At 54.5% G+C, this 16,072-nt stretch overlaps 1 long non-coding RNA gene across 1 annotated transcript in view; it reads right to left on the bottom strand.

The window, feature by feature from the left end:
* Positions 1-16,072, bottom strand: part of LOC134425233 (uncharacterized) — a 30,005-nt gene that overhangs the window by 11,941 nt on the left and 1,992 nt on the right. The window contains exon 2 of the long non-coding RNA XR_010029618.1: positions 40-117. This is a non-coding gene — a long non-coding RNA (uncharacterized LOC134425233). The remainder of the gene's footprint in view (positions 1-39; positions 118-16,072) is intronic.

Raw genomic sequence — 16,072 nt, 5'->3', positions numbered from 1 at the left:
AGCTTCTCCACACCCACAGAGACACCAAGGGAGGCTCACCTGGGGCAGGGCAGGGCCAGTCTGTCAGCAGGTGGGCCTGTCAGTGTCCCCAGGGTCTCATGTTGCCAGTGCTCCTTCCTGTGGGAATTTGAAAATAAGGTCAGAAGGCAGCCTGAAGTGACGTAGCAAGCTCTGTCCCTGCTCAGATTTGTGCCTCCATTTCTTTAAGGATGCCATATTTCAGTTACAGCAATTAGTCCACAAAAACCACAAAAACCACCGTCACTAAAATCCCACCCCCTGCCCTCACACTGCTCTGCAGTATTTCTGAGATGACTAATGTGCCACTTTATTTTTCCAGTAACTATGAAAGAAAATGCTAATGAAACTTCTGGAATAACCTTCCTTATTTTTCCTGGTTTGAATTGGGAATTTGTCATGAAGATGGGTGCAAGACCATGAACCTCCCTCAACAAAACTTGAGGCAGCTCACACAGCAGCTCCTGCAGCCACTGGCAAGCCTTGGCCCATGTGGCTTGGCACCATTTCTCTGGACAGCTCAGAGGCTCTGCCAGAAGCCTGTTGGGCACTGTGTGAGCCTGCCCTCCTCCCTGCTGGTCCCCCAGGATCACAGCCCTGCATGCACACAAAGGCAGGGGCCTCCTACCTCTTCTGAAGTTCATTTTTGGGAAAGCCCATATCCCCAGGCACCAGATTTCCTATTTTAGGACAGGTCTTTCACACAGCATGAATGTGTGTGTGCATATTATATCTATACATACATATGTATGTTTTATATATATATATATATATATATATACACTTATATGTGTATATTATATATACATACAGCTATACATATGTATATTTATGTATCTATATCTATATTTATCTCCTCTGCAGTACTTGCACACAGATAGGAAGCATAGAGGTGATGACTAAACTCTGGGTTTAATGTCTAAAAATACAGATGGAAAAAAATAACTCATTTAACTGGCAAAAATATTCAGGCAAGTGCTTTTGCAGGCATGAACCAAGCAGCTGCTTAGCGCCCAGGTAAGCAAGGGGGAGCAGGACTGAGTCTTGCAGTGGAGGGTGCTACTGAACCCGTGCTCATGGAAGCCGGCAGCAACATTTCTGACCTACACAGACATTGCGAGGGAGACAAAGGCACTGAAAACAGAGCTGACCCTTGTTCAGGGAATAAATCCTATCTGTTTTTGCAAGAGGCATGACGTGCACACTTCTGCTAAACTAACAGCACAAAGCACCAAGCACAACCACTGGAAAGTTGGCAACATCTGGTTTTCAGTGCTGAAAACGTGCCAGCCTGCTTGGGCACTGTGGGACAATTTCAGGAGATGAAAGGCAGAAGATGAAACAGAGCCACGCCCTGGGGTTCTGTGCCTGGTGGGTGGGAGCCGGCACGGCCACCACGCTGCTGTGCCCTGCAGGCTGGCAGGCAGCCCGGTGCCACCACCCAGGCACGGGCCAGGCTGGGGACGAGCCCTGGCACCCGGGCTGGGAGCAGAAACTGCAGGGGATGGATGGGGCCTCGATGTGCGGGTGGGATTTGCCAGGATGTGCAGGGACACGGTCTCTCAGCCCCTGAACAGCCCCACTGCCATCAGCTCGCCCTCCCCAGCAGTGCCAGCCTGCCCCAGCAGGTGTCTGTGCTGCAGGATCCAGCCTGACCCTCTGACCCCAATAGCAGCAATACAAACAGGTGAAAATAAAACCAGCACCAGCCTCAGCATGTGCTCCATTCTGGCTGCTTTGGCAGGTTCCCCTCAAGGATGAGACGAGGCTCTGCTTTTCCTGGAGCAGATCCCTGGCTGACCCTCAGGAACAGCAGCACCAGCAGGGCTCAAGGCTCAGCCCTTTGCCAGCCTTGCCCTGGGGGCACCTGGGGCTCGACCTCTGCTCACAGGAGCCCCAGAGTCACAGACAGGGCTGTATTCATGTGCTTCCCTCACTCTGTGACCTTCACCTCCCTTGTTTTGAGGCTATACCTCCGGAATTTAAATAAATCCTTTGGCACCATCAGGTTCAAGACTTCCACCCTTGAAGACTAATGAGCTGCATTAAGATTAAATCCCATCAAGGAGAATACCAATGATTTTGCTCCTCAGTGTTCATTCAGATCCTTCCAAAATTGCTATCAGGGTGCTGCAGATCACACTGCTGAGGGCTCACTGCTGCTGAGAGGCCCAATGGAGCTGGACTCACACTGAGCAACAGGGAGGGCCAGGTGGCCTCAAGAGGCCCCTTCCAACCTACATTTCTGACATCAAAACCACCCCATGAAAATAACAAACTGAAAACCAGCTCCACCATAGATGGAGCTTCTGCCTGCTGTTGCTGGTTTTGTGTGTAACATGATCACAACCAGCTTTTTCTTCTGTACCTGTCATATTAAAAAAAAAAAAGTGATAGAGAAAATGCAGAAGAAAAGAGAAATTTTCATTAAGTCTTTGTCAAAAGCAAAGAACTCTGACCCTCTCATCTCTCTTACAGAAGTCCATGGGAACAGTAAGCCTAGCCATACTCACCACAGACCACATGGGCAGACACATCCTAAACCCATGACCATTTTTGAAACATCAGCTGCTCAAAAGCAGCTTTAAAAAGAAACAAAGACACAAACCTACACAATGTGCTGGCATCACACAGCTGAACCAAACCCCTCCATCTGCCTCACGGAGATTGTCTCGGAATTTGGGTACAGATTTGTGCCTGAGCTTTGTGCTTTCAGCCCTCTCAAACACGCCGTTTAAACGCTTCAGTGATCTCCAGTCTCTCAGGGTTAATGATCAGACCCAACTTTGAAGCTGCTGAACTTGTGAACCAGGATGTGTTGGGAAAGGCTGGGGCATGTAAAGATTAGCCCTTTCTCAGGAGAGAGTTAGCTGGGGCACTGGGAGGGCTCGTGTTGGGTGGGATTGTGCTGACAGGGGCGATGCCATGGCCCTGCTCTCCCCAACAGCCTCCCTGCTCCGGGCAGCCCCTGCAGCAGCTTCTCCCCCTTTGCTCTCTCCACGTTCAGAATCTGCAGCCTGCATTAACCCATGGCTGCTGCATTCTGCTCTGTGGGGCTGGAGGGTTTGAATTTCAGGTCAAACGAGATGAAACCCAGTCATTCATTACAATTTTCCTCCAAAGCATTACTTGTGTGACCCTGCAGGCACTGACCCAAGCCAAGTTAACCTTGTGCAGCTGGAGCTGCCCTGCCCCAGTGAGCCCAGAGCCAGGGGTGGCTCTGCAGGTCCATGCCCAGGGCCACCTCCTGCTGCCAGCCTGAGGGTCCCAGGCCCAGCCAGGACAACCCTGCTGTCCCTCGGGTTACTTTGCCAGGCACAGCACCCATTCCCCAAGTGACTTCAGCTGTACAAGTTAGTTGGACATTACCTGCAGTGAAAACACAAGCAGAGAGGCGTGAAAACTCATTCCTAAGCTAAATACATTGGAAACTGTGCCGCTCTCCCGAAGGCATTTTCCCCCATCTCTCCGTTACGTGCTCACAGGTTAATGGAGCGATATTTTTAATTGCCGAAACTTTCCAGAGGCGCGCTGAGCCCGCCCGGGCCCGACAGCGCGGGGATCGCGCGGGCAACGGCGCCACCCGCCGGCCAGAGGCGGGATGGACACCGGGACACGGGCGGGGACACCGAGGGACACCGGGACACCGAGGGACACCGGGACACCGAGGGGCGCGGGGACACCGAGGGACACCGGGACACCGGGACACGGGCGGGGACACCGAGGGGCGCGGGGACACCGAGGGACACCGGGACACCGAGGGGCGCGGGGACACGGGCGGGGACACCGAGGGGCGCGGGGATACCGAGGGACACCGGGACACCGAGGGGCGCGGGGACACCGAGACACCGGCGGGGACACCAAGGGGCGCGGGGACACCGAGGGACACCGGGACACCGAGGGACACCGGGACACCGAGGGGCGCGGGGACACCGAGGGACACCGGGACACCGAGGGGCGCGGGGACACCGAGACACCGGCGGGGACACCGAGGGGCGCGGGGACACCGAGGGACACCGGGACACCGAGGGACACCGGGACACCGAGGGGCGCGGGGACACCGAGGGACACCGGGACACCGAGGGGCGCGGGGACACCGAGACACCGGCGGGGACACCGAGGGGCGCGGGGACACCGAGGGACACCGGGACACCGAGGGGCGCGGGGACACCGGGACACCGGCGGGGACACCAAGGGGCGCGGGGACACCGAGGGACACCGGGACACCGAGGGGCTCGGGGACACCGAGGGACACCGGGACACCGAGGGGCTCGGGGACACTCGGGGGCCTCAGGGACACCGAGAGGTGCCGCTGTGTACAGGCACACGAATAACGAATGTGTGTGTGTGTGTGTCCAGGCGCACATGCTGGAGCATGGATATTTCATATACTGTGTATTTGCACATGCATGAACATACCTATACTCATATACGTACACCTATAGAATCTATATGTTTTATAGCCGTAGACGTTTTTGTCGGAACTCAGTACACGTGTATACACCCATCACGTTTATACACACTTACACGAATTTACAGAGACACACGCATCGTTACGTGTGCGCATACACGCACCGAGATCCGCGTTTCTCTGTATACATTCCGGGTGTGGTGTACATAAAGCGCTTCCCTGGCAGCTGGCGCTGTGTATTTACCCCGGCTCCCCGGAAAGGCAGCGGCCAGCCCGCCCCAGCAGCTGCGCCCGCCCGACGCGGCCACCGCGGGGAGCCGGAGCCCCGCAGCAGCCCCGGGAGGCTGGATGGATGGATGGATGGATGGATGGATGGATGGATGGATGGATGGATGGATGGATGGATGGATGGATGGATGGATGGATGGATGGATGGATGGATGGATGGATGGATGAGGGATGGATGGATGGATGGACGGATGGGTGATGGATGGATGGATGGATGGATGGATGGATGGATGGATGGATGGATGTTGGATGGATGGATGGATGGATGATGGATGGATGGATGGATGGATGGATGGATGATGGATGGATGGATGATGGATGGATGGATGGATGGATGGATGGATGGATGGATGGATGGATGGATGGATGGATCAGGGATGGATGGATGGATGGATGGATGGATCAGGGATGGATGGATGGATGGATGGATGGATGGATGGATGGATGGATGGATGGATGGATGGATGGATCAGGGATGGATGGATGGATGGATGGATGGATGGATGGATGAGGGATGGATCAGGGATGGATGGATGGATCAGGGATGGATGGCCAGGCGGTGCTGAGCCCGTGGAAGCCGTGCTGCTGGAGACCCCGATGCCAGGGATGTGTCCCACCCCTGCAGGGCAGCTCTGCCATGAGTGGAGGTGTTTGGAGCCCTGCAATGCCCTCCCTCAGCTGCTGCTCCAGCTGCCTGGTAATACCAAAGTGCTCTCCTCATTTAGCTGCCCTCTGGTGTCCCATGAGCTGACATAGGTGACAGGTGGGGATGGAAATACGAGCCGTGATGATTAGCCCAGAGCTCATTTAGAAACGCTGATTGTGTCGGGGCAGGGCTGGTTTGTCCCTGCCCTGTGTGATGTGTCCCCTCACCCCCAGCCCAGGGGCTGCATCACCCAAGCCGCTGCAAAGCCCGGCTCAGGCAGGGGGGTGAAGCCAGGCTCTGACAAGCCCAGCACCCCAGAAAGCTTCTGCTGCATCCTACAAACCTGTGTGGGCTCAGAGCAAGAACATCCACCTGCCATGCCTGCCGGAGAGGGCCAAAGACACACAGGCAAGGCTCTGAGGGCCTTTGGGAAATTATCTTCCTGAGAGTGGCTAATATCTTCAAGCCTGCAGAACAGGAAAATGTGTGAAACTAAGAATTTGGGAGGGGGTGGGACCACCATAATGACCTGGGCTGCAGTCAGGTTGGACAACCTCCTGCAGGCCTCCTGCTAGAGCAAGGTAAGCCTTTAAAGTCCAGCTTCTCTCACCTGCCATGATAAAACACATACTTTTAAGTACAAAGCACAGCAGAAGACCAAACCTGGCCTTTTGCAGTTGCTTTTCCTACAGCCAGCCTCCAACAATAGCAGGGTTCTGCTGTGTGTCTTGTGTCTCTTGTCTGGAAAGACCAAAGGCTCCCCTCTGAAGTGTCTCATCTATTTTAGACACAGGACATCCCTGCACCCAGTATAAAACACTTAAAATTCAGACAGCCTTTAGCCCTTCAAAATAATTTTAGATCATCTGCACAATGCTAAACTTTTATGGAGTAAGGGAAGGAGAATTTTTTCCTTAAGTTTTGTTTTTAGCATTGCCAAAGAACTTTCATGCCCTGATGTTTTTGAGTCACTTGATAAGTGACACAAGAGGAACCATATGATCCCAGCATATGACATGTCACTCTAAGGCAGAGCTGAGTGTCCCCAGCTGATGGCCCTGCACTGACACCCTGTCACTGTGGGGCAGTGGCACTGATGGGGCAATTCTGCCCCTGCTGCAGTTCATGGGTGAAGGCAGAGCACAGCTCTAACTTCATTGCAGCATCCTGTCACAGCCCCCATTTTTAGTGCCTGTTACCCGAGTCCTTCCAGCCCCCCAGACTGCCCAGCCACCCCCAGCATTGCCATCAGCTCTGGAGGGGCTGAGCTCCAGCCTGGCTCACAGCCAGACCCACCTGGTGAGCTCCAGGGAAAGAAATTGGGAGTGCTCCCCAACATGTGGCATGTGCACCAGGCACAGCACAGCCCAGCAGCACAGACAGGTCTGTCATGGGAGCTGGTGCTGCTGAGCTGCTCTCCAACAGGATAAAGAGCCTCCAGGACCTGTGGCAACTGTTAAATATACTACTTTTACCTGCTCCTGGGAATGCCCAGAGTGTCCCAGAGTGCCTCCGTGCTGCAGCCACTCATCCCTCCACGTGGCTGTGCCACTGCAGAGACCAGGGCGAGGTCAGGAGGAGCTGTCAGGTGGCAGTGGGGACACAGGGAGTGCCCTGCTCCCTTTGCCCTGCCAGGACAGGGTGCTGCCCACCCTGTGGGACAGGGAGTGAAGAGCCTGGGGTGGGCTCCTCAGCCAGCCCCAGCCAGGCCTGTGTCTGCAGGATGCTGTGGCAGCCCCCATGTTCTGCTCAGGAGCAGCCCAGCAGAGCCTCCCCAACACCTCCAGCTTTACTGCAGCCATCTGTGCGTGGCAAGGCCACCTCAGCCCCCAGCAAAAGGCAGTGACTGTGGCAGCAAGCAGCCTGGCTGCAGTGATCACAGCCATTTGCACAGGCCACGGGGTCTGCAGTGGGGGAAAACTCCAAAAGCAGCAAAGGAGAGCTGTGTGCCTGAGCCAGAGCTGTGTGCCTGAGCAAGGGCTGTGTGTCTGAGCCAGAGCTGTGTGCCTGAGCAAGGGCTGTGTGCCTGAACCAGAGCTGTGTGCCTGAGCAAGGGCTGTGTGCCTGAACCAGAGCTCTGTGCCTGAACCAGAGCTGTGTCTGAGCCAGAGCTGTGTCTGAGCAAGGGCTGTGTGCCTGAGCCAGAGCTGTGTGCCTGAGCCAGAGCTGTGTCTGAGCCAGAGCTGTGTGCCTGAACCAGAGCTGTGTGCCTGAACCAGAGCTGTGTGCCTGAACCAGAGCTGTGTGTCTGAGCAAGGGCTGTGTGTCTGAGCAAGGGCTGTGTGCCTGAGCCAGAGCTGTGTGCCTGAACCAGAGCTGTGTCTGAGCCAGAGCTGTGTGTCTGAGCCAGAGCTGTGTGTCTGAGCCAGAGCTGTGTGTCTGAGCCAGAGCTGTGTGCCTGAACCAGAGCTGTGTCTGAGCAAGGGCTGTGTGCCTGAGCCAGAGCTGTGTGTCTGAGCCAGAGCTGTGTGCCTGAACTAGAGCTGTGTCTGAGCAAGGGCTGTGTGTCTGAACCAGAGCTGTGTGTCTGAGCCAGAGCTGTGTGCCTGAGCCAGAGCTGTGTGCCTGAGCCAGAGCTGTGTGTCTGAGCCAGAGCTGTGTGTCTGAGCCAGAGCTGTGTGCCTGAACCAGAGCTGTGTGCCTGAACCAGAGCTGTGTGCCTGAACCAGAGCTGTGTGTCTGAGCAAGGGCTGTGTGTCTGAGCAAGGGCTGTGTGCCTGAGCCAGAGCTGTGTGCCTGAACCAGAGCTGTGTCTGAGCCAGAGCTGTGTGTCTGAGCCAGAGCTGTGTGTCTGAGCCAGAGCTGTGTGTCTGAGCCAGAGCTGTGTGCCTGAACCAGAGCTGTGTCTGAGCAAGGGCTGTGTGCCTGAGCCAGAGCTGTGTGTCTGAGCCAGAGCTGTGTGCCTGAACTAGAGCTGTGTCTGAGCAAGGGCTGTGTGTCTGAACCAGAGCTGTGTGTCTGAACCAGAGCTGTGTCTGAGCAAGGGCTGTGTGTCTGAACCAGAGCTGTGTGCCTGAACCAGAGCTGTGTCTGAGCAAGGGCTGTGTGTCTGAACCAGAGCTGTGTGTCTGAACCAGAGCTGTGCCTGAACCAGAGCTGTGTCTGAGCAAGGGCTGTGTGTCTGAGCCAGAGCTGTGTGTCTGAACCAGAGCTGTGTGCCTGAGCAAGGGCTGTGTGCCTGCAGGAGCACCGGACATGCCGGAGACGCCGTGCACAGCTCTGCTGGTTTCACTCTGATCAGATGAGGATGAGGTTGGTTTTTGCAATTTGTGGTAACAGCATTTTGCAAGCATGACAGAAATGTGTGGTAACCCCGGGGCGAGCTGGGGCAGCCTGTGCACACGGAGCTGCAATGGGAAGCTGGGCAGAGTCAGGCTGTGAGTGCCCCACGCCTGTCCCTGTGCTCCCAGGGCACATGGTGAACCCTGCCACCCACACCAGCCCCTGGCCACCCACACCAGCCCCTGGCCACTCCTGCAGCTGCTGGGCTCCCCTGGGAGCTGCTGCTGGGATCAGCAGTGCTGCCATGGGGTGAGCTGTACCATGAGTGCCCCAGGCCCTCAGAGCATGGCTGTGGCACAGCCAGGCCAGCAGGGAACCCCAGAGTGTGTGGGGATGAGGGCTGGCAGGCAAAGGGCACAGCCACGAGCCAGGGACAGCCCTGCTGGCAGCGCCAAAAGCCCTAAAGTGAGTGAGCAAAACAGCAAAAAAAATCAATTTGCTTTGACAGCACGTCCTCAGTGACTGTGCACTGGTTTGTGTTAATGAAATCTCTGCAGTGGGGTAGTGAAGTGCTCATTTGCCCCATTAGTTTGCTTTGCCTGGAAGAACTGACATTGAAATATCCTTCACCTCCCTTTTATGACTTCCAAAATACACGTTTGCACCTGGACTAACTGAGGACACCCCAATGGCATGGAGAGTGGATGTCTGTCCTGCCCAGCTCCAGTGCTGAGGGACTCACCCAAAGGAAAACTAAGCCAGTATTTGAAGGAGTAAGCAGGACAATGCTAGAGGCAAATCACCATGACCCAGAGCCAAGGCATGGCTTGATTGATTTAGCTCTACTCCCTTAAACAGTTTATTTTGCCAATCAAGGAGGATTTGCAGAAAACAGATCTGGCCACAGTCACTTGCTATGGTGCTGACACAGGATGCTCACATTTGGTGCAGCTCTTACTTGGTATTGCACTTTGACTGAGAACCAGAATGACACAAAGGTCACACAGCACATAAAAACAGAGGCAAAACCTGGCCAGCTCATAGCTCTGCAAACCATATCTCAGCCATGAACCAGCATCAGTGAGACACTTTGTCAGACAAGAATTTTGTCTTCTCTCTTTGAAATGTCACGTTTTTAATCAATGAACTGGATGAAGGAACCATAATTAACATAGAATCCAGGTCCTGGCTCCAGAACTGGACAGGCAGTAAATGCTATGGGAAGACTACAGAGACTGAACTGTTCAGATACAGACACAGAACTGAATTTAAAAAAAAAAAAATCCTATGTTTGGAAGATCCTTTTTACTATTGCACATACTTTTGTAAGTTTATGGTGAGATGCTCCTCTCTCAAGTGAGAAGCCACAAACCCTGTGCAGTAGAAGGTGCCTGGAAACCACCACCAGAGCTATCAGCAAGCCCCTTGCCTGGAGGGGATCCACAGGCCCACAACACACACACCAAAAACACCTTTGGTGAAACGCCCCTGGCCTGGGCAGCTGCACACTGAGCTATGGCTGCATTCTCATGCAGCAATATTTCCCTGTAATCAGCTAAGGCAGCTTTGGGACTTTACTCCTCAAAACAGCTTCAGCTATCCCAGAGGGGCAAGAAGGCAAGAAAGGTCAATCACTGCCTGAGAGAGACTTGGACACCTCTGGGTGTCCTTTCCTTCTCTGTGACAAATAAGGGTGACAAAAGCTGGGCAACAAACCTGTGCTATTTACCAGCAGACCCGAGAAATAGCTGCTCCTGACTTCTTTTTTGTCTGGTAGTTATCTCCATGTTATCGCCTTGAGAAGTCTCTAGGACACTCTGGAGGCTTCAGATAAGATTATGGGCAATTACAAGGGAAGAAAGAGTTCATGTCTCGGTATCTTTTTGGACAAACAGTCCAAGGCAAACAAGGTTTAGCAACATCTCTGGGATCACAGGGTTTACAATCCCCATAACACATCCTGATGCTGGAAACTCAGTTTCCTGGCATGACAATGTCTTATCTGCTCCCACCTCTCACTCCTGCTGGCCAAGCCTGCCAGCCAACCTTTCCCTGGAAGCCTACCCATGAATTTCTGTAGGGACAGGGGCATTTCTTCACCTTTTGCCCTTTTTTTGAGCTGGGAGTGCCAGGTGTACCTGGGGCCCTGTGTGTGCCCAGCACAACCAGCACAAGGCCTGCCTGACCCTCTGTGACCCTCATGCTCTGCAGAACCCTAACACAGCCGCTCACCAAAGTGCTCTGACCACCAAATCCTCAGTCTGAGAGGAAACATCTCCTGCAGAGGAGCTGCTATTCCCAGCATCCCCCCTTATTTGCTTTACTGACACCACAGCCCACGCCACACACCTGGAAACGCCAAGGCAAAAATGAAAAGAAGGTAACATTTCTGTGCCCACACAACAGGACCTTTATATAGCCAAGGGGATGAGGTTTTTTTACTCCCTTCCTATTTTCCACTTAGGGAGTAAACAGGAAAACCAACCTGGCCTGGTGGCTAACTTGGGAGCACAGAGTGTTTTTCTGTGCGCCTCCTGTGGTGCTCCCACCCTCTCCTGCAGTGCCATGGTCAGCAGTGCCAGCAACAAATGAATCCCACTGTGGCAAGTCCCTGAGAGGTGCAGCAGGTCTCTGAGAGAGCAGTGAGCCCAGCAGAATGAGCTCTGGCAGCAGGGTGACAGCTGAAGTCATGGCCACAGAGCTGGGACAACCAGGAGGGGGAAGTTTCTTCAAATAAAAGGAAAGTTGCATAACCACTGCCCAGATCCTTCAAGCTGGGCCTGATGTCCCTCTCCAAAATTAGGATGACTTCCCCTTGCATGAGTTTCCAGCTGAATGTGTGGCACAGAGTGAACTGGGGGCTGTGGAGCCCATGCCCAGGGTGCAGTGGGGTGGAGGCTGTGGAAGGAGCCAGGTACCCACCCTGGCACAGCTCAGCACATGCTTGAGGGGGTGGAAAAGCAGCTCAAACCCATTGTGTGCAGGGCTCAGCACAGCAGGCAGCTCTGGAGCCCCTTCCCTGAGCTCACAGGCTGGAGGATGCCTGCTGGGGGTGCCCTGCTTTACCTTTCCCAGGCCTCTCCTGCCAGGCCACCTGGGATAGCAGCAGGAAAGCCTCAAGAGGCTTTGTCAACAAAGCTACAGTGGGAGTTCAGGTCTGGCTGTTTTTGATCCCCTCTCAAAAGGGGCAGAGCAAAGCCAGGCAAACAGAACTGAGGTACAGGCACAAGAGCTCCCTGCCTGCAAACAGGTGTTTGCCCAGTGCAAAGTGTCTGGGAGAGCCATGCTGCCACCCCACAGCAGCTGGCCACAGGCTCCATTATGGAATTAAAAGCCACCCTGACCAGCATTGCTCATTCCCAGGCACCGTTCACGTGCATGAATCACTGTCCTTCCCTTGGACTCATTAATCACTCCAGAATCAATAAAGGCCACATAAGTTTTTCATGTCCCAGCCATTAGTGTGACCTTGTGTCTATCTCTGCAGAGGGAATGAAATGAAAGCCCTGGAGATCAAAGCAGTGGGCAGTGCCTTTGCTCAGGGCTGATTTACAGCCTCTGAGCTCATGCCGTGGTTGTTTTGGTTCCCCAGAGCCCTGAGCAGCCACAAAGCCCTTGTTGTCCCCTAGGGACACAGCAGGCAGGAGGAAACTGCTCCAAAGGATGTTCTTTAGGATTTGTTTCCTTACAGACAGGGACTGCTGTCTGTCCAGGACAAGTGTCCCAGTGCCCTCAGGGATGAGCAGATGGATGTCCTTCCCCAGCACTCACCCTGCTGGGATCACACCAGAGCTGCTGTGTCCCCTGCCATGGCACCTGCCCTGCTGCCACCCCTCACCTGCTGCAGAACAACACCTCGCACAGCAGAACCTGCTGAGAACCACTGGGAAGGGGGACCAGAAGGACCAAAGTCATTCTCCAGGGATGGGGCATGGTAAGCTCAGCCTTCCACAACCCTTGGACCAAGGCTGAAGCCTCCTCCAGCCCAGAACACCTGCATGAATTCTGAATGCATTGATCTCTTTTGGGACTAAGGCAGAGCCAGGCAGTGCTGCTGGCCAGCTGCCATCACTATTGATCACTTTGCATCCAGCTTTCTGGGTCAGGCCTGCTCTCATTCCACAGAGGCAGGGAAAGGCCAGTGAACCAGGAAACCACAGTGAGTGCTCAGAAATGCCTCTGGGGCACAGTGACAGGTCAGCCAGGTCCACAAAACCCAAATGCCTTCCAAACACTGTGTGCCAGAGGCTGATATGCCACTGTCACACAAGGCCCACTGATGAGTGCACACCAAACCCCTCATCAGCCTGTCACAGCCCTCCTAATCAGCTCTGGTTAATGCTGCAGCAGAGGCCACAGAAATATTTGCCAAAGGAAAGAAAGTGGCATACTTTTGAGAAAAAAATGGGTCTTTAGCTAAGTGTGGACATGGGAGGGTAGGTTAGGAACTGCAATGTGAAGCTCCTGTAATAGCAGGGAAAACATAACTTGGATTTAAACAGTTTCAAAACTTCCCAATCAGAAATCAGAAATAACCATGCCTACTGGAGACAGCCCTTAACACAGATAGTTTGGGTTTTAATTTAAGATCACCTCCTGTTCACCTTGCCCCAGCTTTCCCTGCAGGGACCACACCAAGCCCCAGCTACCCAAGCCCCTCTCAGGGATGCCATGGTCCTGGCAAAGGCACAGGGGCCAGCTGGGGGGGCAGGCTGGTTTCAGGCTGGTTCCATCACCATCCAGCCCTGCTCCCTTCAGCACTGGGATCTACCTGCCTGCCACAAACCACCCTCACCACATCACAGGCACCCAGCAGGCACCCTCCCTTCGTGCCCTCCCTCTTAGGTGGGGCATCGTCCCTCTGTGCCCTCTGCCTCCCTCCCAGCTGACACAGTGGGTGTTTTTACTGGAAACACCACAGCCTCAGCCCTGTCACACTGCAATAGCTGTGGCCAGCCTGTGGCCAGCCTGTGGCTGGGTGCTGCTCTCATCCCTCAGTCTGGACTGGCTGCTTCTCCCCTCCTTGCTCCTCCAAGCAGTCGCTGTTTGCCAGGGCAGCCATGGTGGTGTTCCTCACCCTGTGTCAGGCTGACACACCCGTGTCACACACTGGCACAGCCCTTTTGGCTTTGCCTGCAGCATCTCCCCTGGCACAGCTTGGGGAGCACAGGCACAGGCTGCTGATCCAGCCTGCCATTCCCAGAGCAATCCCACTGCACATGCAGTTCAGGTTTGCTGCACACCTGCAGCCTGTGGCAGGTTTGGTGCTCACTGGCATACACCTGTCTGGCTCAGCAAGCACACAGCCCTGCCCCACTGCTCTCCCTCAAAGCCTTCAGCAGCCTGAAACCCTCACAGCCAACAGCCCTGTGGCACCACGATGCAGCCCTGGGGGTTTTTGGTCCTTGACAGGCATCAGCTCACAGAAGTAAACGTACCCAAGCTGCAGTAGCAAAAATTCCCCAAAGATTATATAGGGGATTTTATTCAAGGGTGATTCTGGTTTAATCTTGCAGCTGGGCTTGCTATAAACCTTTGGACTGGAGCACGTACAAGTAACTCCACCTGCCTGGCTGCCTACATTAGGATATTGTTATAAAAAATGTCACTTTGACATTTATAATAAAAGGTGAAAGTGGAATGCTGAAGGATGGCCCAGGGCCAGGGCTGGGGGAGGACAGGCTGGCCCTGCCTGTGCCAGTGCAGGTCACCCTGGGACAGGCAGCCCCTGCCCGGCTCTGCTGGCACACAGGTGTGGTGGCACTGCGGGGGAGATGCCCACACGGCTGAACACAGAGCAGCAGTTCCTCTGCCTGCACTGACACGGTCCATTATGGCCACAACAGGCACAAGCACAGCCCCTGGTGCTGCAGCCACACTCCTGCCTGTCCCAGCAACAAGCACAGCACCCACAGCAGCACTGATCAAGTGAGGAAAAGGAGATTTTTTTTTCCTCCCTTATGCTGCCTTTTGCTCTTTTCCCCTGCCTTTTGAAATTGCAGATGAGAAGAGTAAATATTGGAAGGTTATCCTTTGTATCTCATGATCAGATCACAAGCTAGCATGTGACTGGGGAGGGAAAAACAAGTCTTTCCAGCAGATGTCAAGGCAGCCAGCCGGCTCTGCTGACTGCTGTACCTTGCTGTCTGCAGCCAAAGCCAATTCCTGCTGCATCCTTGAGGTACAGAACCTCATGATTCATCAGGACTTTATTCTAATTAAAGAAAACCCAGATGACTTTCATTTTGGGCTTGCCTATTTAGCAGATCTGAATGCAGTATGTACACAAGGATAAATAGCAGCTTTCAGCCCCTGCTTTGTAAACAGGCCCCAGCCCAGGGAGAGCAAGAGCAGTTTGGAGCCACCCTGTAAGTCATGTGCTGGGGGACAAAGCACAAACCTCCCAGTGGGCACAGGGACAGGTCAAAGAGCAGCCCAGGTGTGACAGCCAGCCCATGCAATGGCTGTGCAGTGCTCTGAAGGCTGGGCGGCCATGGAGCGGCTGCTCTAGGGCAGCATCTCTCCATAAGGGATGGGATCTGCTGCTACATGAGCTCACTGCCCTCCCTCTGACACACATGGGGTTTGCCCCCTCCCCAGGGCTGGAGCTGGTGCCCCAGCACACCCAGGACAGGCCCTGCCCCACACAAGCACAGGGTGATAAGGGCTGATATCGGATACCACATCTCCGGCCATGGCCCCACCACGGCCGTCACATGATGGGTCAGCAGCTCGTGGGAAGTCAGAGGCTGAAAGCTTAAAAAAAAAAAAAACAAGTTGCTTTGGCCAACTCCTTCCCCACAGGAAATAAAAGTTGGAGCTGAGCTTTAGCAATTTAGGCTTGAGCAGACTTTTCTCGCCTGAGGCTGGGGTGAGTTTGTCTCGCCAAGCTCCTGACCAAGCATCCAGCCACAAACCCAGCAGGGAAAGGACTTGGAGAGGGGCAGGAAGGGTGGAGACATGCAGGTGACAAGTACAGGGGGTGTCTGTAGCACTCCTGGAGCCTGACATCGGGACAACTTTGCACGGAGAAGAAAGTCTGCCACAGACCTTCCCACCCCTGAGGCTGACACACAGAGCCAGCACACAGATATTCCCACGGTGGCTGTCCTCAGCCAGAAAAGCTGCTCCCAGTGTATGGGACCGGGCAGTGGAACATGAAAAGGCTTTTGCCCTTCCTTTGCCCAGGCTCCATGGACAATCAGGAGCTATTTTTAACCTGGCTCTTTCTTTTCCCCTGCAGAGGCGCTTGAATGGCTTTGCCCGGCGCACGGAAGCGCAGGGAGCAGGGACGTCGTCCCTCATTGTGATGGGAAAGGTTATCAGGTATGAAACAAAAGTGAAATCATCCACTGGCATTCCTGGGACCGAAAATAGCTGCCTGCTTCCAGCACTGACGTTATCTGAGAGGAAGGAAGGCTCTGGATCCAGGCTGTCCTGCTCCAGGGCTCACGTAGCGATCCTGCAGAGAGCCAGCACCAGGGGCT

Source organism: Melospiza melodia, chromosome 15, assembly GCF_035770615.1.
Source record: "Melospiza melodia melodia isolate bMelMel2 chromosome 15, bMelMel2.pri, whole genome shotgun sequence".
NCBI lineage: Eukaryota > Metazoa > Chordata > Aves > Passeriformes > Passerellidae > Melospiza > Melospiza melodia.
This window is presented reverse-complemented; position numbering and strand designations above follow the sequence as displayed.